We start from the raw sequence: 25,595 nt of genomic DNA, 5'->3' as shown, positions 1-25,595 counted from the left end.
CAATATTAAAGCTATTAAAGCAGATTGGTATACATGTATATATATATATATATATATATATATATAGAGAGAGAGAGAGAGAGAGAGAGAGCGCGCGAGAGAGAGAAGGAGAGAGAGAGAGAACGATTTAATCATGCAATTCCGCGTTGTTCTAGAAAATTATGTAGAAAACAATTATTTGTGTTGATTTTTTGCTTCTTGAATACAAAATGAACTGGCAGTCCTCTGTACCGTTGTCCACTCTGTATACGTGTTTATGTAATGGGCACATGGCAGTGATGGGATTCTTATGAAGGCGTGGCCGTTCTGGGAGGGCAGTGCAAAGGGTGTCTGTGAATTATTCCTATCTATTTTTAACTGTTGTTACATCACCATATTATAACAACGACAACAACAACAAATGGCAACACGCAGCCATTCGATAGGGAATTGATACGACCCGATATTTTCTTCGGATGGTTAACCTGTTATTGATTGATATTCATACGAAATGTAGGCCTTTCATACTAGTCCATTTTTAGGTTAAGCAAAAGTTCATTGTTGATCGAAATTCGCATATATCTTAAGGGTCATTCGTCTTTACAGTAGGGCACAGATATTTTGAGAATTACTTATCAGGAACACGTAGGTAACTGTAGCTCAAGAGTTATCACATGTTGATTACTTCTCGAGCGATATTTTGTGGAGACAGAATTAATCGACTTAAGGCTGATCGATGCGCCCTCATACGCACACTCATGTTGCAAGCGCATGCACATGCCGCACACGCACACACAGAAACTCGAACCACACCCAAAATAGTTTCCTTTCACAGACCAAAAGGACTATTCTTTTGAGAGCTGTTCGACCTTCGCCGCAAACAATCACTGTTTGCCACGACTGACTACACACCGCCAGGGTACGCATTCACATCCCGAATAATAGGATGCCTTCCTTATATCGAGTTAGATACAATGAGAAGAATAGAAAGTGGATATATCCCTCCGGGGAAGAAAACTAAGTACTCGTATACATCTCACACCTCTGTTGACGAAGAACAGAGGAGGATGGTAACTTCGGTTTCGATATCAATTAACCCACAATGCTATTCATTCCGGCGAGATAAAAACAGCTGAGATGATGTGTTTGTCTTTACACCGGTATATATCTGGAAATGTTTTTTTTTTTTTCATCTATCTATCAAAACGATGTTGCATTCATCTTAACATTTGGTTAAAAAAAGAGAGTAGAAAAAAAATCATCAAGCAAATCACAGCAGGTTAAGTTTGGGGGCAATAATTAAATAATGAAAGTTTATCAATTAAAATATCAAAGTTTATCAAATTCCCATCTTGAATAGAGATGTAACAGGCTTTATCGGTTTTAGTGGATAATGTGATAATTATTGCGTAGTACAGTTTTTCATGTTCAGGAATTTCACTTCTATCTCCTTTTTCCCCCTTTGGATAAATCATGAGGAAATAATATACGAGTACTTAAAGGCAATGGCAACAGTAAACCGCTCAAGTTCCATTCTTATTTTATAGAAGAATCAAAGAAAGTGGTCAAGCTACAATTTGAATTTCTAAGTGAACATTTAAAAAAGAGAATATACAGTTTACAATAAAACAAATATGATACAATTATTCCTTGAAATTTGTAAACAGGTAAGATAGTTAATACATTATGATATTAGCCGCATGCCCATATGCAAACATCGCTTAGCATATCTCATTCCTTTGTAACTGAGATATTACAAAATCATTTTATTGTGCTCATTATAATAACCATACGCAAAATCATCACACTGGATTTTATAAAGCGGGTGATATTCATTATCACGAAGGTACGTTATCCCAAAGTTTCGTTATTCTCAAGGTTCATTAGTCTAAATACAAAAGAAGGTTCGTTGATTTGAAGGATAGTTTATCCGAAAATTAAATCAGTTTCGTTTTTTTTTTTCGAATATTTGTTAATCCGAAAAGGAATGAAGGTCCACAGGTTAGTTAATTCAGAAATGAAAAGAGGTTCGTTTATGTTTCGAAGGTTCGTTAATCTGAAAGCGAAATAAGGTTTGCAGTTCCGATATTCTTTAGTACGCACCTTGTTTCCATTTTCGGATCCTCAAACCTTATTTCATTGATGACGAACTTTCGGAAATCTGCCAGAAATGTTTGGATTCCTGAATCCTATATTTCATTTTCCGAACAACGAACCTTCGAAGTAACGAACATCACCCAAAAGGAGATATACTAAAGTTTAGCTATCAATAAAGCTTATTTGGGCTTATTCTTGTCAATCGTTCTTCATATCAGAAATTAAGATGTAACGAATGTGATTAAATTGTGGATGTGCTATTGTAACGAAAATGCCTGAAATTGTACAACATAACCATAGGTCCTTCTGTTAAATGCCACATTTTCATATACATTGTTTTGATTTTATTGCTGAAAATTGGTATAATTGTAAAGCAATACCATACAGAGACTAAATCAAATCCAGTCCAATCAAATCAAATCAAAACAAATCAAATCAAATCAAATCAAATCAAATCAAATCAAATCAAATCAAATCAAATCAAATCAAATCAAATCGAATTTGTGATGGCACGAAACCACCATCCTCCTCATCTAATTTGCTTTTGGACTGAGACCATTTTCACTATTTAGGGAAACTAGGTATACTATAAACAACGATTTTATATGGTGGTACATATAGGAAAGATGTGAACACATCTTCTTTAAAAAGTAATATTGATAATAAGTATGGTGAATCAGATAATTTTGGTTCCTGAGATAAATTCCTTGCATAAAACCATCATATTTGCATGATCAATTATCCTGACGAGATAAATGATACGCTTTGTACCTTTGATAATAATTTGAAATATGAGATTCATCGTAAGGTAATTCACGTATTACTATCAGTAAGCTATATATAGTCTGAATAAAACGTAATAAACGCATAACACAGAAATACTAGTCCGATCTACTTTGATGTAAGAGAGTCACATGTCTCTTTTCCCACCACCCCCTGCCTAAAATGCGGAATGTACACAAAAGAACTATTGTGTGCCATCAGCTACGACTAGCTCATTCACAATATATACATTCTTATATAATGCAGAAGAACAGATACCAAGAATAAAAGAACTTAATCTACCGACAGTTTAGACTATTAACTCAATCACATACACTTAACATGCTTAATGTGATATTCTAAATGCGGAAGCACAGATACCAAGGATTAATCTGGCGATGCGTCCAATCACTTGTCTACAACTTTTATTCTCTTCTAAGATCCCTGCTTATAGCTTAATCCTAACTTGTTGCTGAAGATTTCTTTATTCAGTGAAATCGCCAGTCAATGAATACAACCATTCAGTTTTTGTACACAGCTGATGGCTTACTGGATTAACCATCGAACTTTTGAATGACGATTTGCTTCGTCACTCTGAATCCCAAAAGACATCTATACAGAAAATATGGAGATTAGCAGTTGCGATCTCACAAAATACATTGTACAGACAACTTATCAAAAACTGTCATTGAATAAGATGTCGTTCCTTCACACTGAATGCAGTGGAATTTGAATCCCCCTCCCCTTCCCCACACAGTAAAGGGTGACTTTAGGGATTGAATAGCAATAGAATCTCAACGTCTCTTTTCTCAAATGTAGAATTCATACAATCATGTATGAACAAGCATGTACGTAAAGCAGCACATATTTGCACTGGTAGTGATATTTTGCTCATTCAAGCCCTTTATCTAAAAAGTTGAATATTTTGAATTTTCATGATTTCTTTTTTTTTTATATCATACAGCAATAATTTGTTTCTCTTTGTTTCCAGAATCTGTTACCTCTCAACATTTCTCAATTGTCATTTTCGTAAATAACAGCATCCAAAAATAATTGTATTCGTAACAGTATTATTTATTTCATATATTCACAGTTAACGCAACTTTTGCTTTAAAAAAAGCCCTGTTGTATGGAATTCCTTATCTTATGATATAGTTCTACAGTCTTATAAATGTTTGAAAATGTTCAAAGTCACTTAAAAGTATTTTCTTGTTGAAAACTGAACATTATTGCTTTTGTCTGCACATTTTTATACGATTGTTACAATTCAATGATTTGTTGTCATTGTCGTTGATGTTTGAAATTGTAAAACACTCGATGTGCCTCTATAAGCACTTGTACATATCTTAGAGAAGCTACTTCATACAAGGCCCGAAGGCTTTTTCTTTATAGTTTTCTTTTTTTTTCGTATACTGCTTGATAGGGGAAGTATGTTAACTCTGATTTGTTTGCTTGAATTATGTGATTGATTTCATTTTGACTGATTTTTTTTTTGTGACCACTGTTCTTTTATTGGAATGAGTAAACGAAACGAAACGACCACCCCCCCCCCCCCCCGCCCAAACATTTATTTCGTTGGATTGTAAATATCCGATTTGATGAGTTGCGCGTCATTTACAAGCAGAGAGCACCTAGAAGAAAGATCCGAAAATAGCTAATATGTAGCTTCTTCCAAATGCATCATTTTCAGAATGTCAATTGAATATCAAATGACATTTATTTTTACTTTGCTCTTTGTCATTCATATAGGACAAATCATCAAGCTATTGGAGGATACTGTTGAAAACTTCTCCGGAGATTTCTTTTCGTGTGCTTTTCTGTTTGATGAGCCGAGAGTGTGCGGCTGTAGCACCCCCCCCCCCCCCCCTCGTTGCTTGTGTGTATGTATGTGTATAATGTGTGCTTTTGTTGACTGTGTAGAGTTTGAGTTAACACGTTTGGACGAGAAAAACTTGGACAAAAAAAAAGCTAATATCAACCAATCACATACTAAATTGCTTTTGAACACACACACACACACTCACACGTACACACACTCACACACACACACACACACAAGAAGGGAACATTCACCTTTAAGATTTAATGTAGTAGTAATTCACGGAATTAGCGACAACTTTTTAAAACTGAATCTTTAGAACTAATGTGCCATTATATCAGCATTTATGTCTTGTTTGTTTGATTTTATTTTCTTCAACATACAAAATTGTAATTCCATACATAAATAAACTTTCTTTTCATTAATATCACAGAAAATATTGATATTACAATGTACATGATTCGAAGGAAGAAAATGAATATATACATTAACTCCGTGAACAAAATTTATATCAAAGTACCAAATTTGCAAATAATTAAGAAATCGTGCAGAAGAAGGACTGCCACTGTAAACGATTGTTGAACACGTAGAAGCCAAGAAAAGCTCGTACATGTCGTAAGGGGGGGGGGGGGGGAGGGGCTGGGTAGAAGCAGTAAATATTTTGTTAAGCAGAATGGAGAAAGAGACCTGGGGGTGTTTCATAAAGCTGTTCGTAAAGTTACGAACAACTTACGAGCGACTGGTGATCAGTTCTTGTGCTGAATTATGGACATTATGATAAGTATAGCACATCAGAACTGATCACCAGTCGCTCGTAAGTTGTTCGTAACTTTACGAACAGCTTTATGAAACAGGGCCCTGAACATGTATACGGTGTATTAGACTTGATATTCTGGGCCCTGTTTCATAAAGCTGTTCGTAAAGTTACGAACGACTTACGAGCGACTGGTGATCAGTTCTGTTGTGCTATACTTATCAGAATTTCCATAATTCAGCACAAGAACTGATATCCAGTCGCTCGTAAGTTGTTCGTAACTTTACGAGCAGCTTTATGAAACACCCCCTGGTAACATAGTTTTCACACTATAGCCTTAAAAAGATAAGTTTTATGATGCAGATATAAATTTAAATGCTAACATACATTGCATTTGATTCCAATCGTGACTCTACCTTTTTCATTTTCCCAAGTCGCATTTATGTCATGTTTACTCCAGAAATTTAATGACACCCTTATACCCCCACCCCCCCCCCCCCCCAAAAAAAAGAGAACATTGACACATATGATTTTAGGAGATTTGAATTGCCTCCGCTTTTTAGAAAATTAATCTACTTTGGGAATATTTTTTCTGGTTCAGGTTCAGGTTCAATGACATTCATTTCCAGCATTATAAGTAAAAGTAGCACGCGATAAATATGAAAAAGTTGGGGGCACATCACTAGAAGTACCTCTACAACATAGTCTCACTGTCCAGTTTTTTGGCATTGCCAAAGATAATATATTATATTTGACGCACTTGCCTTGATATAAAATTTACAGCACGTTCCGTTGCAAGGAATTCTCATTAGGATTACGTCATCGTGGCGATGAAGTCTCAGGTGCAATTTGAACATAGTTATTTCCACAGATAATCTCAGTCAACTGTTTTTCTGTTGTCAAGACTTCTCAAAGAAAGCACATCAAACCATAGTCGGATGCACTCAAAAACTTGAGTAAAATAGGGAGGTACAGCCCTCAGAATTGCGTACTTACTAGAAATAGTGATAATAGTGATGATACTGCAGAAAGATGAAGTGAATCCAACAGCTGGAAGACAAAGTTGCAACCAAAAAAAAAAAAAAAAAAAGACACACACACACACACAAAAAGAACAAAATTGAATACAATGATAGATACACTGCCATCTCAATTATGTACATTTTCGGCCGAAATGGTTCCTCAAAATTATACATGTTGGCTTTGATGTACAGGCAATTCAAAATAAGCGAGCAAAATGATATAGGCTGAAGTTCTTTCAAAATCAAAATCGGACCTGAAAAAAGGAGAGATATAGAGTTGTAAAGTTTTTTTTTTTTTACGTTTTCATTCAAATATTCGTACTATGTATACATCGTTGAGACAACATTCCGAAAATTCGCCAAAGTGATATTGTAAAATCAACTAATAATTCTCATTTATCACGTAAATATCGTAGAATACGTTGATGATTTAAGATGTGCAACCATCCTCCGATGCTTCAAAAGGTCATTATTACCAATCTGAGTTGAAGAATGGAAGTTTTCTCATTTATTTTGCGTCAAAAAGACAGAATTAATCAGGGACAGTTTGTGAGTTGTCCCCGAGCACTTGTTATGACATGACATCATATTAACTCAATTTACTTCTATGGTCCAGCTATGTCTTTCATTTTAAAAGCGTATGAAATCTAAAATTCAACGTTTAATGTGACTTCTACCGTCGATTTCGTCCTTCTGACTTTCTTTCCATTTAGGCACGACGTAGAATTGAACATTTCGCATGTCAAATGGCAGCTGCTACGTCGTGGTACAAAATTTAGCTTTCCTGCAATGGGTCTTTTCCCTTGAACACTTTTTCGTTAAAAGTGATTGGTGTCAAGTTTGGTAAGCCTTTTCGCTGGATCCTGTGTTCTCAGGGTCCCGTTCCGTGAAGTAAAATCAACGAGTTACAGCCAGGTGAATCACCAGCACCTTGTTTGTCCACATGCATGGCCCAATGAAGAAAGAAAAAAAAGCACAATACTGCTGGGACGACACACCCTTTTACCTCATCCAACTTTCGTTCAAAAGAGCAACGATTATCATATCATTAGCATGCGAAAATAGCGAAACACTATACCCTCATCCCATTCGGAAACGACTTAAAAATCTTCCCTTTATGGGGGACAAAATCTCTGAGCCATCTGTCATGCTAACTAGAAAGAAGCTGACAAATCTTTAGGGCGTTGGCAACTATTTGTGTAAAAGCGAAATGCATGAAATAAAATTCCAACAACAACAACAACAAAAGAAAGATAATAAATGCTGTAGAATCAACAACAACAAAAATCCAGACAATGAAAATCCTTAAAACAATGTAAAACAATGAATATGTGTTTATTGACTGATTTGACATGCTCTTCCCCGTCTAAAATAGTGTGTTTTGCACCTCGAGAAGGTTAGCATCAGATTACAGCATGAATCCACCCTTAACGAAGATTTCGCCAGGACCTAGAAGTTATTCCGAAAATGCCGCATGGGTATTAGGATAGTAGTGCTACCGTTCATTATCTGTCCGTTTCCCCCTCCCCCTTTCAGTCCTTCTCTCAAGCACCCCCTCCCCTCATATTCTCTCTTTCCTGTCTTCCCCCATACTCCTTAAAAAGAAGAGTTCAACTGATCTAAGCTATCCATCCCTTAAATCCTCTCTTCTAGCAAACGAGCCCGAGTCCAGCGCAAACACGCATGAGGTTCTTTAGTTTTTGTCTTCTACGATCGTCTGAAGGGGTTCTGTTTTTGTGTCCCCAATAATCTGTATGCCAAATACTGAACGGTGACAAGGGTTGGGCGCAAACAGTTGAAATATGCAGAATATTCCTAATTGAAGGAAACGTTCCGAAGCGGCCCTTTAGGCTTCAAGATCAGTTTCTTAGACGCTTTGCGGTTTCCAACAAATATGATTGATTCTATTATTGGTACATGGCTGTCACAATTTATATATAACTTAACACAAGACAAACAGAACTCCATTCATATACACACCTACAGTTATGTACATACATAACACATACCACAGTAATCTGTTTCTACACTGCACTGGTAATGTGACAAGGAAGCTGGCAAACAATAATGAATATAGAATTGGCTATGACATCGATAAAATGATCAAACGTACGGATAATACAGTTTGCACGAAACATATGCATATAATTATAGATGTATGTTGCATATTTGTTAGCAAAAAGTTTCAGAAGTAAACGAAGTGACAGTTTTAACATGTTCCTCCTGGTTGATCAAACTTCACAAAAGTTTTAAATAATAGTCACGATATACAAGGACCATAATATCTATCTTTTTTTCTGTATGTTTTTAGAGACAGTCATCTTTCTGTTGACATTTGAAAGTGTTCACATTACTTTTCCTTTTAATCGTATTTCACTTTATATATCAGGATAGATATATTATAATCCTTTGTTTCGCATTTCGTTATTTGTTATACACGGTTCAAATGACTGTACAGTATAATAGGCCTTTATTACAGAAACATATCGAATGGTTTTCATAAACGTATCTCTTTCTCTCTGTCTCTTCTTTTATGTATTGTTATATATACACATAATTATATACATGTATATGCAAATGTATTTACTATGTTAGCTGTCGGGAGAGTTATTCCATACCCCGAGACAGTATTGAGAGTGTATAAAAACTCTTTATCAAACAGGCCGCTTTTTTTAGACACTGCGCATGACAGAATCTGCTAATCCCTTAATGTTCACACTTCACATGAGCTTTTAAATGACAATCACTTCGAGGTCAATTCACTGCTGGAGCGGTGGACATCCTTTCAGCAATGATCATATCTAAAAGACAGTTCGCTCCAACAATGCATGCGGTAGCTGCTATTCTTCGCTAGGTGAGCCACACCCATATGCGCGTACAAGAGAAATTCATGTTTACAGTTCTATTATCTACCCACTGCACCCCTCCCGCATCTAAACGGTATTGTCCGTTACGTTGCGTCCTAACGGACAAACGTCTGTTCAACTTCATCGCACAATGAAAGCAAACATACCTGTGGCAGAAATAATCGCTTCTTTTGTCACCCGCCCTTTCCGTTATCTCGCGAATACGTGAATGACTACGGAAAGGTGAACCCTTGGGTAGAACAGGGAGAAAGTTATTCATGATCATTATGCGGCAACTGATAATGATCATGATTATGAAAGAACCTTAGCACGAGCTTAGCTTCAGTTTTCGAAAAGTATCAAACATATTCTAACAAGAGGTTTACACAAAAGGCATCGTGTATGAAAGGGGAGTGAGTTGATCAATAGAAAATGTTTGCATAGACATGAAAGGAAGGGTGCCCATAGTCTGTTACTTGGTGCAACGTAAGAGATTTCGAACACCTAAATTTTCCTCCAAAACTGACGCAAGTTGCTTTTTTAAAGTAAAGTAATATACAAAAATTTATGAGTGTAAAAGTAAGGTATGCTCATGTAATCCTAAGTGTTACGTGAATAAAGATTGATGCTGGAAACCGTGTGGTAAGCTCAGGAGGTATACATTCGGAGACTACACCCGACCTGCGAGTCCGTTCCCCTTCAACGATCTGAAAGACCTATCAGACAGACCCCCCCCCCCCCTCCTCCCCTCCTCCAGCAAGGGGGATATTCTTGCTCCGTCTAGTCAGTCACAGACTATGCGAGTGGAGGAACCACAGTCCAAGACACCTCCCTGGTCCGAGGTTTCTCTTTTGGAGAGGATACACCACACTGGTCGAGGATAACGAAAAGTGCTGAAAACTTTAGTTCGAGAAGACAAAACATGTCAAGCCCCACCTCTTTATCCCCTTTTCTCGAGTTTTGTAAGTTAAAGAGCTTCACCTGCCGGCGTTTGGAGATTGCCATCTAACGTGTATTTGTATCCTCCAGTGTTTCCGTGTTACTTTGGATTTAGTCTTCCTTCCATCACACAACAGATCGTCTGGAAGAATTGATATTCTTTACCTGCCTATGGATATACTTTTGTCTTTGACGTCAATTTTTCTGTTGACTTGAGTTGAGTTCATCATTTTTCTTTTATCATGCCGCCCGGACACTACGGATTGGAATAGATCTACACTCGTCCGTTACTCAAGAGGCGCGAGCAAGATTTGCTCTGTTTGGACAGATTTCTGTCACATCAAAAAAGGAAGTTTGTCGGACGGAAATGTGCCCGCTTGTTTCAAATACCTTCCTTAAAAGCACGGAGGATATATGTCATCTTTAGGCGAGATTCCAGAACGGTATGTCGTCGGTCAGAAGCAATGATCGCTCATGTCGTAATCTTCCTCACCCTGGCGACTTGCCTCGGTCAAGGTGTCGGAACGGTACCGGGTGAGTATCGATTTGCGAAGACGGTGCCACACCCTCATAATGGTCTGCGAACATTTCGATATTGCCGCACATTTTATTCTTTGTAAAGGCAAATGAGTCATTGAGCCATATCCCCCATGGCTTTGTCAGAGTAAATGTTTTCATTATCATAAACAAATCATCAATTCAGTAATGATCACGATGACAACATGGAGGATACATTACCTTCATAATTATGATGCGGCAAAGCAGATAACACTATTCATTTTATTCCGCTAACTTCAACAACTGTACGAGATAGAATGGGTTCGTCTTATATTTGACACTCTTTGAAGACAATATTCACTGCAATATCTTTTTTTTTTAAATATCACAGAACCCTGTATTCTATTTTTTTTAAGAACAAAAAATCGGAAAAGGTAGAAAACAGAATTGACACAGCTGTGTAGCTTATGTGCTAACGAGCAAGCTCCAAATGTATAGCCAAAGTCGTTTAGCGGTCTTATCAAAGAGATGTCTTCTTAATATAATATTGGCATTATTGATTATGCAATATACTTAATTTGGTAGGATGACGGATTCATATAGATGAGAAATCTGCAAAATATTTTTACTCACTGTGGAAACATAAAATCCATTATTTATATAATATATCCAGCTTATAATTTCTAAATTCGTCAAAGAAATTCTATTCTATTGCTTTTACACTATAAAAACTACTATTTAATAGATTAAAAGTATAATTCAGTGTTTTATGATATATGAATAGAACTGCTGTTGTTTCATAACTGAATTGAGATTGGTATTCTGTATGAAGATGATGAAACAAAATAGTGTAGGCCTATATGATAGTAATAATGCTAGACAGTGTTATCAAACCCAGTGCCGTGAGGGTGGTATCAAAACGTAAGGACACTGTGTTTAGCACATATCTGATGTTGAATACCATATACAACCTTGTATATATATATATATATATATATATACATACATACCTTATCCAGATAAAGAGAACTTTAGTTCTGATGAAATCAAAGCATTTGAACATTGTACTCCTAAGTTATTCAGATGAATAAGAAAAATAGATTATATGATTTTTTTGTTTGGAATATATTTTTACAGATCTGCATAACTGACTATAAACCAGATGTCAGCGTAATATGAAAGATAAAACCATGGACCCTAGGGTCCATGATAATATAGAACAACATAGTTTATAACTAATGCTAACACCCCTCCCCCAACAAAAAAGAAGGAAATTTTAACTCCCCCCCCCCAAAAAAAAAAAAAGATATATATATATATATATATATATATATATATATATATATATATATTCCCTTTATGAAGAAACAGTCCTAATATGTATGAAAAACACTTTGTACTTTCATTTCAGATATATTCACCGGATGCGGAACTTCGTCATCATTCACCACAAATTTCGGTAAGACTTCAAAATCCACGGCAGCTTTTCAAACAGCATTGTAATAGGTACAACTTGCGGTAATCTAATGTTCAATAGCATAACGTAATTGCCCACTCTTGATCGATTTGATTTGAATTTATTTCCAACTTTGTGTTAAAAAGGTATGAAACAAACATAGCTCAGTTGCAATGATTATTACAATTATTACTATACAGTAATATTTTGACCACTTTTATATACAAAAAATAATCGGAACAATACAATTAACATACAAGTATACTAATAATATCAGTTGCAACACTTGGAGTCATGAAAACCAAGGTGGGGAGACTAAATCAAAAGCATAACGCTTTGTATTACTTAGCCCCCCCCCCAAAAAAAAAAAAACAAAACAAAACAAAACAAAACAAAACAAAAAACAAACAAACAAACAAAACAAAACAAAACAACAACACACAAACAAACAAACAACAAAAACAAACAAACAAACACAGAAATACAAAACAAATGTTCTCATTATGAGATACATAAAACAATAAACACAATTATACCAGAATGGCATAAAGAACCACAACAATAACAAAAACTGAAGCTTCGCATTAAGACAGAGAGAGAGAGATAAGAGGAGATATGAAATAGAGGGAATAGATGAGATAAGTTGAGAGGAGAGGATATCAAGCAGGAGGATTGATAATTTTAAACGGAATATCTTTGTAATAGTTTATTTCTGAATTGTCTCTTAAAATTACTCAACGTAGATATTTCTTTTCACTTTGTGCCCAATGAATCCCAGTTGTTGTGACATGCCGTTTCATCGGCAACAGCAAGTTGCCAAGGCTAGCTTCGATGCATAACCATGTGGTCGCTATTCTGATTATAGTTATAAATTTTGAAAAGAAAATGATTTCAAATCCAATAAATCACGTCAATGCTATACTGTAAAATTGTGTTGAATTGTATTTTAAAATAGAAATAATTACATAGGGAGACTAGGTCTGATATATTAAATTTTAGGGTCTAAAAAACAGGGTCTAGAAAACAAACAGAGAAATTAATTTCCCTTTTCTTTTCTGTGAGAATATCTTAAACCTTCTATTAATCATGGAAATAGTAAAAAAAAAAAAAAAAGCCAGTCAAGCAAGCATGAACAGCATACTACGGAATTGATTAACATCCTAGGCTGTTGGAGTAAGTCGTGACAGCACACGGGGTACTTCGTTACAATTTAGAAATTATGCGTAAATCAGGTGAAAGCAATCTGGTAATTAATATTGTTATTGTGCACCTGCCTGTGTATATGCATGTTCGTCTATACATTCGTATGTAATTACGTGTGTATGTCTGTCCGTCTGTGAGTGCGCGTTCACTCATACGTGTGTGCTAAATACACACCCAAACATCAGACGGTACTTCCAAACCCAAATGACATCTTAAACGCCTTTTTCACGCACGTACAATCATTTTTAGTGGATATGAATGGTTTTGATGAAAGAAAACAATATCGAATATTTCATAATTTTACTCACAGAGCTGAAAAGGTGCCTTTTACTTTATATCCAACTTCTTCGTAGGGTGTTCATGGATGGTAATATCTTACACACAGAGATCGTTGGATATTACAGTGTATAATGTTTGGATGTGATATAGCTTATAACGCCGTCTCCTCTACAGACTGAGAAATTTAATAACCATGTAACAACTTTCCCGTGTAAAAACTAAATCGGGTCTCTCTACTTCGGAAGGGGAGTGAAATATTGGCCATTATGCTGCCCCATGATAGTACATTGAGAGGCTTTGCACTAAAAGTCCAAGTGATATGGTAAAACTTCATTTTGATCATGTTGATCAAGAAGTTTTCGGGGTATAAGGAAGGAGAGAGAGAGAGAGAGAGAGAGAGAAAGAGAGAGCAAGGGGGGGGGGGACTTGGGAAAGTTGAGAACATTTTTATGCGAGGTGTTGTGTAGTCTTGTGGTTAAAGCATGGGCATCCATGGATTTATAGTCCAAGTCCAGTTAAGTGTTGGAAAGACTCATGTATCAACCGAGATGCACTACGACAGAGTAAGAAAAGAGGAGAAAGAAAGACAGGGGGAATGGGACAATTAATTGAGAAGAGCGTTCATTCAAAGCGCCGTGTCTAATGGCTCTCTCATGGAACTCTAGAATTATAATAATGGACTAGATCCATTTGTTGTGTCATGATATAAGATAGGGTGTATTTGCATCTACAGTGAGAAGATTCGTCTGCCTCACTTTTCTTCTTCTTTCTCTTCTGTTCCCTTCTTGAACTTCTTGAAATTTATTTCTCCTTTTCTTCGTTTTTGTCTTTGTGGTCAATGCCGATGCATAAGTATGCTCTTCTTTAAATTATCCTTGATAACCTTTTTTTCCTCCATCTTCTTTACGTTACATAAATGCTTTACAGTAAGTGTGTGTGTGTGTGGTTTTTTTTTGTGTGTGTGTGGCCATTTCTTGGCATGAAGACTAATTGACAAGGATCCTTATTAAAAAAAAAATACCTAAAGACACGGTCCATGAAAGGTGGTGACAGTCTGTTCAGAATCTCCAAAATTGTGGCAATAATGCAGCGTAGATATTTTTTTTTGTGATGTCAGAGAAAGGAGTCAAACAGCGAGCTACGATGTCCGACTTTATCATTAATGCTTTTAGCATCTTTATATCTTATATCCTTTTGTTGATATTTACTATCATTTCAGTAGTGTGCCCGCTTACAAAAATTATCGGTATCACTATTATTGTCATTATTATCATTATCGTAATCATTGTCGTGCTTATGATGTCTTTGGGGTCGGGAGGAAGACAATCAGTTTATTAATTTCTTTCTTTCACTTGTTTCTCCCATCTGCATTTTGAACCTTAGCTCGTCTGACCAGCCTCAAGAGTATATAGAGCCTTAATCATAACATGGCCATGGATTGAACATGTTTGTGCAAAAGAATTTAAGTTTCGAATGGGACCAACTGGTTGCCACTCAGCGGTACTGCATTTTGAAGTAAGGTGTGGTCGAGTCTTGGTCTTGACCTGCTCCTGCATTAACAGTTGCAGGCAGGAAAATCAGGTTAAATAATCAAAGAAATTTGAGGTTGGTTTTGTTGTTTTAATCTTTATGCATTTGTTCTTTTACACTCTTCTCTTTTCTCGATTTCTGTTCATTTGTTTTGTGGGTTTTTTTAAACTGGGATATTATGTCTATTACACCATACGGTCTTACATAATGAGCACATTAATTTATGGCAGGTTTACATGATATTATGCAATCGATAATGGAGGGGTAACTTGGGGTAGGACAGACAGCCTAGTGATGATAAGCGCAAATCAAAGGTATAACAGATAAAAGTTGACCAATAAAAAAAAATGATAATAATTCAGTCTTGCTCAAAGCAGCCTGACAGAAAACAGAAGAAGTATAAATAGTTGTGCTGGAATTTGTATAGAACTTCGTACAAGCATCTACAACTTCTGTAAAAATGTCAAGAAAACCAGTGCGGAACAGAATCATTGATGAAATAGCACGGCAACTGAGCAATGGAAGATGCGCTCACCACACTCGTACATTTGTATCTACACGTTGAGGACATACTTGGTCGCCCAAGCGAGCCGATTGGTATCCTTACACTAACAGCGTAGGCCTATCGAGCCAACGAATGCCAGACGAATTCGAAAATTTAAAGATACCAACTCATCAATGGTTATAAATAGATCAAAATACTGCGATAGTTCGTACTGTTTGACGTTCTTTATTTACTACCTATTCAAAGGGATTCGCAGAGATACGCTGGGAGCCGTTTTGTTTTGTTTTGTTTTGTTTTGTTTTTTATGTCCACTTGCGACTTCGGCTATTTCCTCATGAAAAATTAGTTGCTCTTCAATTGAAGATTTGGTTTCTTTTGTATCATTGTCATTGAATTGTCATTGTATCTATACATGTTTTGCGATATCCTGTCATTCATCGGCAATATCCTCAGTTTCTGCACAATGGGAACAGCGATTCGAGATTGTGCCAGAAGGAATATTGTTACTGCATAATGGATTCACTTTCTCTCTGTTTTTTCTTCTTCTTCAGCCTGGAAATTCAATTCGGAAATGCGTAACTAGGAGCAAATCTATGCAAATGGGACTGACTTAAGAGTTATAATTAAGCGTATACTACAGGGCCAATGCAAGTTCATCGGCTCAAATGAAACAGCCACAATACTTGGATTTCACGTTACTTTTCAAAATGAAGCTATGAGCTTCCGGAGTACTTTACTAAAATAAATCGATCTGTATAAGGCCTATCCACGTCGGTAGAACATTGATTAACAAACTAAAGATTCTCACTTGAAACATACGTAAATATACTGATACCACTCACTTTTAAAGAGCAACATCCATGAATCTTTCACATTTGCTGTGACAATTCAATTAATCAATTTAATCGATTAGACAGCTATCAAAGTTTTTTTAGCGAACAGTGTGCACTATTTAATAGTACAGAAGGTTAGATTAAACACAAAAAATAAGCTTTGAAAACATGTGAATGAAACACCATTAAACTGTAACGGTTTTGATAAAAGTTTCAACGGATAATTTATTTAGACTTCACTGAAGGAAGATGGAATGATGCGTGTTAATACTTTTAACAATTTAATCATGTGTATCTGTCTACTCAATGAAGAAATTCTTCAGTTATTTTGTTGGTAATGTGTGTTTTAGTGAGAGTACCGTTTGGCCCCCACTTCGGTAATGCGGATGATGTTCGTTATTCCGAAACTTCGTTATTCCAAGACACACAGATTCCGTGTACGTTGATGTTTGTTCGAGCTCGAAAATGAACTTGGGTAATTCGTTAATCCGATCATTATTCTGGGGTTTTTTTTGCGTAATTAAGAAGGATTATTATTCCTTTAAAGGTTCGTTAATCCGAAAGTGAAATAAAGTTTGCTATTTAGAAGTTTTGTTTATTCCTAAATGAAATAAGGTTCGTTATTCCGAAGGTTCGTTTACTTCGAAAATGAAATAAGGTCGGTTAATCTGAAAATGAAAAAGGCTGGGTACAAAAGAACCTTCGGAATTATGAACCTTATATCGTTTTCGGATTAACGAACCTTTTTGGGAATAATGATAAAAACAGGGAAAAAACGGACCAGTCCTTCGCAATGACTATGTAACCTTCGGAATAAGTAACCCTATTTCATGTTCTTATCAAATATAAAAAATACGAACTTTTATGTACGGAAAACGAACTGTAACCGTTATTTATGTCTCGTGTTGGTCAAAATGATGACGGTGTATACATGGAAACTCCGCAACACCCTGTTAACAGGAGAATATTAAAAATACATAGAAATAAAAAGTAGATACTGCTTATATCATGCGAAAATAAACATTCATTTTGTGAAACTTTCCGGGGTTAAAACTGTTATACTTAATTAAAGTACTCTCTAAAAAAAATCGAGTGAAAATATTCACTCTTAAAGGAGTGAATTCAAAAAAAGAGTGAATTTAGAGTGAAAGTGGAGTGAATTTTGAGTGAAAATGTTCATTTTCACTCGTTTTAGAGTGACCTCAGGGATCACTCCAAAATCTTCGAGTGATCCTTGAGGTCACTCCAAAATGAGTGAAAATGAACATTTTCACTCAAAATTCACTCCAATTTCACTCTAAATTCACTCTTTTTTGAATTCACTCCTTTAAGAGTGAATATTTTCACTCGATTTTTTTTAGAGAGTAAGAAATGATTTATACTTCTCAGGTGTGCAGTGTACTGCCCCTAGATTCTTAATCCTGAAATATTCCATGCATGTTAATGAATATCAAACACATATTAGAGAATATCTGGAATGTTCAAATGAAACATAACATTACCGTTTAAAAACAGATTGAACTGAAGGGAGCTCGGTGAGCACCAACCTCCTAGCTCCAATCAGCTCATTTCCAGTCATCTTCTGATTCCCATGCTATCATCTGCATTAATTTGGTATAGATTCCTCGACCAACAAAAAATGCCGTTAGCATCTGGAATCACATTGATGTCCTTGTTTCATTAATAGCCCATTCTTAAATCGCGATATCACATTTTGACGCATGTGTAGGTCAGTTGTATCACAAAACTTCCATGATGTAAAAATTTTGCAATAAAGCCTATATAAGAGATATCACTATTTTTCTCAATAAACCATATAACTGTATACACTATAGTCTGAAAATGTTTTTATTATACCTATTGTTCAAATAGGCCTAGATACGGTCTTAACATCAATTATACAATTCAAATGTTTACATAATTGGTTGTTTCTATCCCTAACTCATATTTTAGAACTATTTTGAAGTACTTATTAGAGCTGGGTTTCTGTTTCATCTGCAAATGGAATTCCTGGATCCAGACGATGAATGGAGCACTATTAAATTTTATAATCTAATTCTTGTGTCATTATCAATTTTCTTTCATGGAATTTGCACCCAAATCCGTTCAGAACTCTTTGAGTTATTCAAAGAGACAGACAATCAAAACGGAAAGACAAAAACAGACAAACAAACAAACAAATCAACGCTGGCATTCAATATTGGGCATGATAATAGTTATCATCTTCATAAATATCTTGAGGTAGAGGATTCCTACATGGCTGTTTTATTCTTACAGCGATTCTCCTTTCTAAATGAAAATTGGTGCACTTCTTAGTACTCTTCTTGTGCACCAGATACAAAGGAATAAGGTGTCACCACTTTGCCCCTTCCCCGCCCCCTACCCCCCCCCCCACACACACACAGACACTTTTTTTTTTTTTTTTTTTTTACAGCGGAAGTGCGGAAGTGGCACTAGAAAGAAATAGATAGAAACCTTGAAGTGTAAGGCTCTGTTTTTGCGCAGATTTGTTTGTTTGTTTGTTTGTTTTGCTTATCAGCTGAAGAAACCCGGAAGTGGCACCAGAACCTCATGAAACCCGGAAGTGCCCCCCCCCCCCCACACACACACACACACTTTTGAAAACGTTCCGCCGGCGGTGATAAGATTATGCTGGTAAAATTGTATCATAACTTTGCGCAAAATATCACAATTTCTAATTCCAAAGTCAAGACGCTCATGGGGGGTCCGGAAAGCACCCATTTCCTCCCCCCCCCCCCCCCCCGCTCCTCATAGGGATTGCTCATTCCCTAAATCGCGGTTTCTCACTCCCATACATTTGACACAGCCAGTTGACAAACTTGGTACAATTGTACTGTATCTCTGGATACGAAAATAACGCATTTTAAGAGCCGATGTATGGGATTGACCCACCACTAATAGGCCCTACCCCATCTTTTTTTTCTCTCTTTTTTTTTTCAATAGTTAAAGATTCAATACCGCCCCTCCTCATCCTGATCCCCCTCCTATTTGCGGCATGGCACAGCCTGTGGTGGCAGCTCCACCTGCACCAGCTGGTTGCGTCTTTACCGTACTTCCACACGGCCTAGGACCCACGTTAGGCTGCTGCAAACATCAAAGCTGTAGAGCTACAGCGCACGCAAGCAAAGCTAAAAAGTCGCCGCGAGATAGTAGCACATTAATTTAGAAAAAGAAGTGTGGTACGTTGTCCGCTGCCGGGCCCGACGGTACGCTAAAAGAAATTAGAAGAATAGACTGTGTAGATTTGTTCAACACTCGACGGTAAGTAAACTCGTGTTCAAGCGAGTGTTTATCCGAGCGACGATCCAGCCGAGGGAATCCGTAGACATACAAAAGAAGGGTGGAGCTGGCATTCAATTCCCAGGTTCCCCACATTTCTCAATGGGCAGCAGCCATATGAGATGTTAAGCCCTACTACTCATAATAGTAATGATACTTACACGTAGCAAATGACTACAGACTCAGTATATGACTCGGTGTATCTCTACGGCAGCAGCTCACTTCTCTTGCTGCAAAACGGAGGAACTCTCAGAACTCTCCCTCGACCTTGCGTAGACCCTCGACCAGACGCATCTACATGAAATATTGAGAAGCTCTGTTAGTATTTCGTACGATGGGCTGACAATGCAATCTATTAAATTTCAAGTGAGAACTGGTTGGGATCGATCTGAATATGTCTCCTGTCAGTGGCGGTGTTATTTTCATGGTTTACTCCTCTCTTAACAATTATTGCTGCAGTATACTAGTATTAAAAAGCGGTCCGATCGTCACTATCTATCTTATAATACAGTGTAACTTAAATTCAAAGACAGTATTGTCACATATAGGGCCTACCCTATAGCCCTTTGCTTGCAAGTTGGTACATGCTCGTGCAGGATTGCAACTAATGCAAGCAGGCTAGTTATATTAATTACCAAGTTAGGCTCACACCCTCCAAAGAACGAAGAGGAATTTCTAGTCCAGATATTTTAATATAAGTTTGTCTGATATTTGAAATTAAAAGAGTAAAGTCTAACAATTAAAGGGTGTGTACAGTTCTGGTCAAGGTGCGGATTTAGCTTTTCAGAAACCACTCTATAAGATATATGTCAACGAGCGTGTAATTCTAAGGGGTATCAAAAGTTTATTTGATGAAAATCGGTTTTGAAATGGCCGAGATATCCAAAAACAAGATGAAACAAGGAGATCCTAATAAAAGGCGTGGCCTGTAGTCTTTTATTATTATCACTTTTTTGGATATCTCAGCCATTTGAAAACCAATTTTCATCAAATAAACATTGAATCCTGAAAATTACATGCTCTTTCATATTTCATAAAAGGTTTCTCATTATCTCACTTAGGAATGTAAAAAACATGAATCCCCACCTCAACCAGTACTGGACAGTCCCTTTAAGTTATGGAATTGTTTTCACAAATTTCTTCAGAACAGTTCTTGTGCGATATGAATATGCAAATGAGTGAACTGATGTCATCTCACGTTTCCATTGATCATGTGCAAAAAAAAAAATAGCTAAAGAAATTCAATGTTTCTCTTCATTCTATTCAAGTGTAAAAGTCAGAAAACATAAAATAACTTCCGAATAGGCCTAATGATCAGTTAGGCCCTATATGACATCTCCCGGATTTTGAGACTGGGGCTTCAGACCACCTTATTGCATTTGGGTGAAAAACTGGAGATTTCAAAATTTTATGTACAAACTATAGTCTATGGCAAGTTGTAAGGGGATCTAACATTGTCACTTCTGTAATTTGCATGGTGACTGGTATGTTAAAAAACAGTTTCCTGAAAAATCGGTGAAACTTTAGAATGTCATAATTCTTTTTAATTTTCATCCAATATTTTATTCAAATTTTCATTACAAGTGCTAAGAAAATTTCACTCCATCTTCAGACTAAACTTTCAACAGCACTTGAATTCACCTTTAATGTTCAACCACATGATATGCAAATCGATTCTATTGTTCTTACTGCACAAGTTTCCAGGGACCATTAATTGATCACATACCAACATACCGTACAGTAACTCTTCATAAATGGATCTAGTAACACAAACATCTGGTATAACTGTCACCAGGGTACATGCAACTGTTGAAGTGTTTAAAATTGTAAATTATACCATCCTACATTGTAGCTCTCCAATTCATCTGGCCATCAAAGCTCTTAAAGGAGGGATAATACAGTATTGGTATAGAGATGAGAATTGGACTTTTAACTTTTTGCGAGATACCAAGAAAACATTTATGAAATAGTACAGAACATACCATTTTAGGAGGAATTCAAAGTTTATTTGATGAAAATCGGGTTTGGAATGGCTGAGACATTCAAAAATAAAGTAAAACGAAGCGATCGTGATAAAGTGTGGGTCTCACACTTTATTAGAACCGCTCTGTTTTGGGTATCTCGGCCATTTCAAAACCAATTTTCATCAAATAAACGTTGTGAATTCGTCATAGAATTACATGTTCTTGCATATTTCACAAGAAGTGGTCTCGTGTGTCGATTTTCAAGTTGAGGCATGCATTTATTGGGAATTAAAGTAACTATTGTAGAAGCTAGTTAAAGATCTTGCAGGATTTGATTTGCCAAAAAAAAGAAAAAAGAGACAAAAAAATTCTGAAGGTAGAAATATTGAGCATCAAGTAAATATATCTTATAAAAATGCATAGTACACTTTGTCAGGACAGGCTCTTGATGTACATGTATGGTAATTAGCACATTTGATGATGAAAGCATCAACCCCAAAGTGCTGTTTTGATGAAATGTGATTGACAGTATTGCATTTTTATATCCTTTTTTTTTTTGTCAATTGTACAGGTGGTCTCGTCTTGTCCATATACTCATCAAGCTCTTCTACTCTAGAGATACAGTTAGGATGGAACTCTCAGCAGCCAACGATAGTGGATTTCACAATCACTACAGTAAACGATGGGACAGTTATAACAACCCAGACTTCAGGATCTGCCGCTTTCAGCGGTTTAACTGCTTCGACGTTGCCAGAAGCAGATGTGTTTTACGATGTTACGGTCACATATGTAGATAGCAGCAATGAGCAAATCACAGGAAATATCATAGTCTTCACTGGTAAGTTGCTAATAACTGTTGTCTTCAACTTACATGAACATGTCTTTAACAATATTGTATAGTACCGGTATGACCTTAAATACATGATATAAGAGTTTATAGTCTATGAAAAATAAAGAGATAATTATATCCATTTTTATCAATTTTCAATATTTGAAAACAAAGAAACTGAATGAAAATTAGTGATAATTCAGATAGTATCTTCAAAGTTTTCCTTGTCATGTACACAGCCTTGCATATGTACCCCCCAAATCAAGGACTCTTTTAAAAACCTTCTTCTCTAAAACCAGAAGTGATAGAGCCAAGTTATTACGATGAGCTAGTACAGTTCGACCTCGATTATCCGGCCTCCTTTTATCCGGAAATCTCTATTATCCCGACGCGTTCACCCACTTAAAGACTTTTTTTTTCATCCAAAAATTGAGAAAAAACAGTAACTTTCATGGATCTACATGTATTTCACTAATTTCATATGATGTGCATGATAGGTTTCTCAATATCTAATGAGGTAAAACATGTATGATTTTCACATATACTTTATTTTTGTGAAGAAGGGACTACAATTTTGCGCAGGCTAGCATAGATTACACCACCTTTGCGGGGTACGCTACCTGCCTAGCTGCCAGTGCACTGGGACGGCAGCTTGGACGGCAGCTATATTGTGTCTCCCATATCCGGCCAATTCGCTTTAATTCAGATGAGCGCCGGTCTCGACATGGCCGGATAATCAAGGTCAAACTGTACATTGATGACTGCAGTTTCAAGATTGTTCATGGCAGATCCAGGGTACCCCCTTTGGGGCCCTGGGGAGGGGGATGGCGAAGCCCAAATGGGGACCTAAATTTTCATCTTCTTCTTGAAAACCCCTTGATGGATTTTCACCAAACTTGGCAGGTAGCATCCCGAGGAGATTAGAATCTCATTTTTTTAGGTCACCTGAGCCAAAGGCTCAAGTGAGCTATTGCGATCGCCCTTCGTCCGGCGTCCGTCATGCGTCGTGCGTCGTCCGTCGTGCGTAAACTTTTTACATTTTCATCTTCTTCTTAAAAACCCCAAGACCGATTTTCATCAAACTTGGCAGGTAGCATCCCTAGGGGGTTAGGAACTCAATTTGTTAAAATGGGCACCATACCCCACCCAGGGGGCCCCCAGGGGGGCCCAAACCCCCCAAAATTAAGGAATCTGTAAAAGTCTTCTTCTCTAGAACCAGAAGTGATAGAGCTAAGATAATACTATGAGTTAGTACATTGATGACTGTAGTTTCAAGTTTGTTCATGGCAGAATCAGGGGTGCCCCCCTTGGGACCCAGGGGAGGGGGTGGGGAGGGGTCCTAATGGGGCCTAAATTGTACATTTCATCTTCTTCTTGAGAACCCCATGACCAATTTTCACCAAACTTGGCAGGTAGCATCCCTAGAGGGTTAGGATCTCAATTTGTTAAAATGGGCACCATGCCCCACCCAGGGGCCCCAGGGGGGCCCAAACCCCCCAAAATGAAGGAATCTTTAAAAATCTTCTCTAGAATCAGAAGTTATAGAGCTAAGATAATACTATGAGTGAGTACATTAATGACTGTAGTTTCAAGTTTGTTCATAGCAGATCCAGGGGTGCCCCTCTTGGGGGCAGGGGGGGGGGGGGTTGGGAAGGTCCAAATGGGGGCCTGAATTGTACATTTTCATCTTCTTCCTGAAAACCTCATGATGGATTTTTGTCAAACTTGGCAGGTAGCATCCCTAGGGGGTCAGGATCTCAATTTATCAAAATGGGCACCATGCCCCACCCAGAGGGTCCCAGGGGGCCCCAATCCCCCCAAATTAAGGAATCTTAAAAAATTTGGGCCCTTAATGTACATTTTCATCTTCTACTTGAGAATGCCTGGTCAAATTTTAGTAGAGCTGTGAATAATTTAGATTAGTGACTGCGTGAAAGGTGAACTTGCGATACTCAGGTGAGCGCTAGACCCGCGGGTCTCTTGTTTCAAATGGGCATCATGCCCCTCCTTGGGGCCCCCAGGGGGTCAACCCCCCCCCCCCCCCCCCAATTATGGACTCTTTAAAAAAATCATCTTCTCTAAAACCAGAAGTGATAGAGCTAAGTTATTATGATATATGATATAAGCTAGTACAGTGATGACTGTAGTTTGTTCATGGCAGATCCAGGGTGCCCCTTTTGGGGCCTTGAGGAGGGATTGGGGAGGCCCAAATGGGGACCTTAATTGTACATTTTTATCTTCTTCTTGAAAATCCCTTGATGGATTTTCACCAAACTTGGCAGGTAGCATGCATAGGGAGATAGGAGCTCAACATGATCAAAATTAAAGAATAGTTTAAAACCTTCTTCTCTAGAACCAGAAGTTGTAGAGCAAAGTTAATAAGTTCGTACATGGATGACTGCAGTTTGTGTATTTATGACAGAGAAAGGAATGCCTCTTTTGGTGCCTGAGAAGGGGGGGGGGGGGGTTGGGGAGTCCAAACAGGGCATTGATTGTATGTGACCCTGCATCACAAAACCAACAAAAAGTTGCCAGATATGGATTTTTAGTTAAGGGCAGATTATGAAAAAAGCAGACTCTAAGTTTTAAAATGATATATGATTCAATTCAAATGGACTCCCAGAACCTACCTAAATACCCAGAAAGAAAGCACACACTCTCGAAAAGTGTGAACTGAGAAAAGAGGCTCTGGAGTACGTGGTCTATTCAAACGCTTAATCTTTCACCAAGCTGTGCTAGCTGTGCGATGAAAAGGACAAGACACATGATGTCAACCACTTGAGCAACAATAATGAAGAAATTATCAGATTAAGCTGAAATTAAGCATGTTCTATTTGACTCACTCTGTCCATGATTAATGCCAACTTACAAAGCAGTAGCATTATCCTTTCAAAAGTTATCAGACTTGAAAGTAAAGAGTGTACAAAGGATTTCAAGAAATGAAAAGGGGCCTCTAATACATGCCTGATAATTCTACACT

This window comes from Diadema antillarum, unplaced genomic scaffold (genome assembly GCF_040938485.1).
Source record: "Diadema antillarum isolate AM-2024a unplaced genomic scaffold, OU_Dant_1.0 seq00001751_RagTag, whole genome shotgun sequence".
NCBI lineage: Eukaryota > Metazoa > Echinodermata > Echinoidea > Diadematoida > Diadematidae > Diadema > Diadema antillarum.
The sequence above is the reverse complement of the archived record's forward strand: the minus strand, read 5'-3'. Positions refer to the sequence as shown.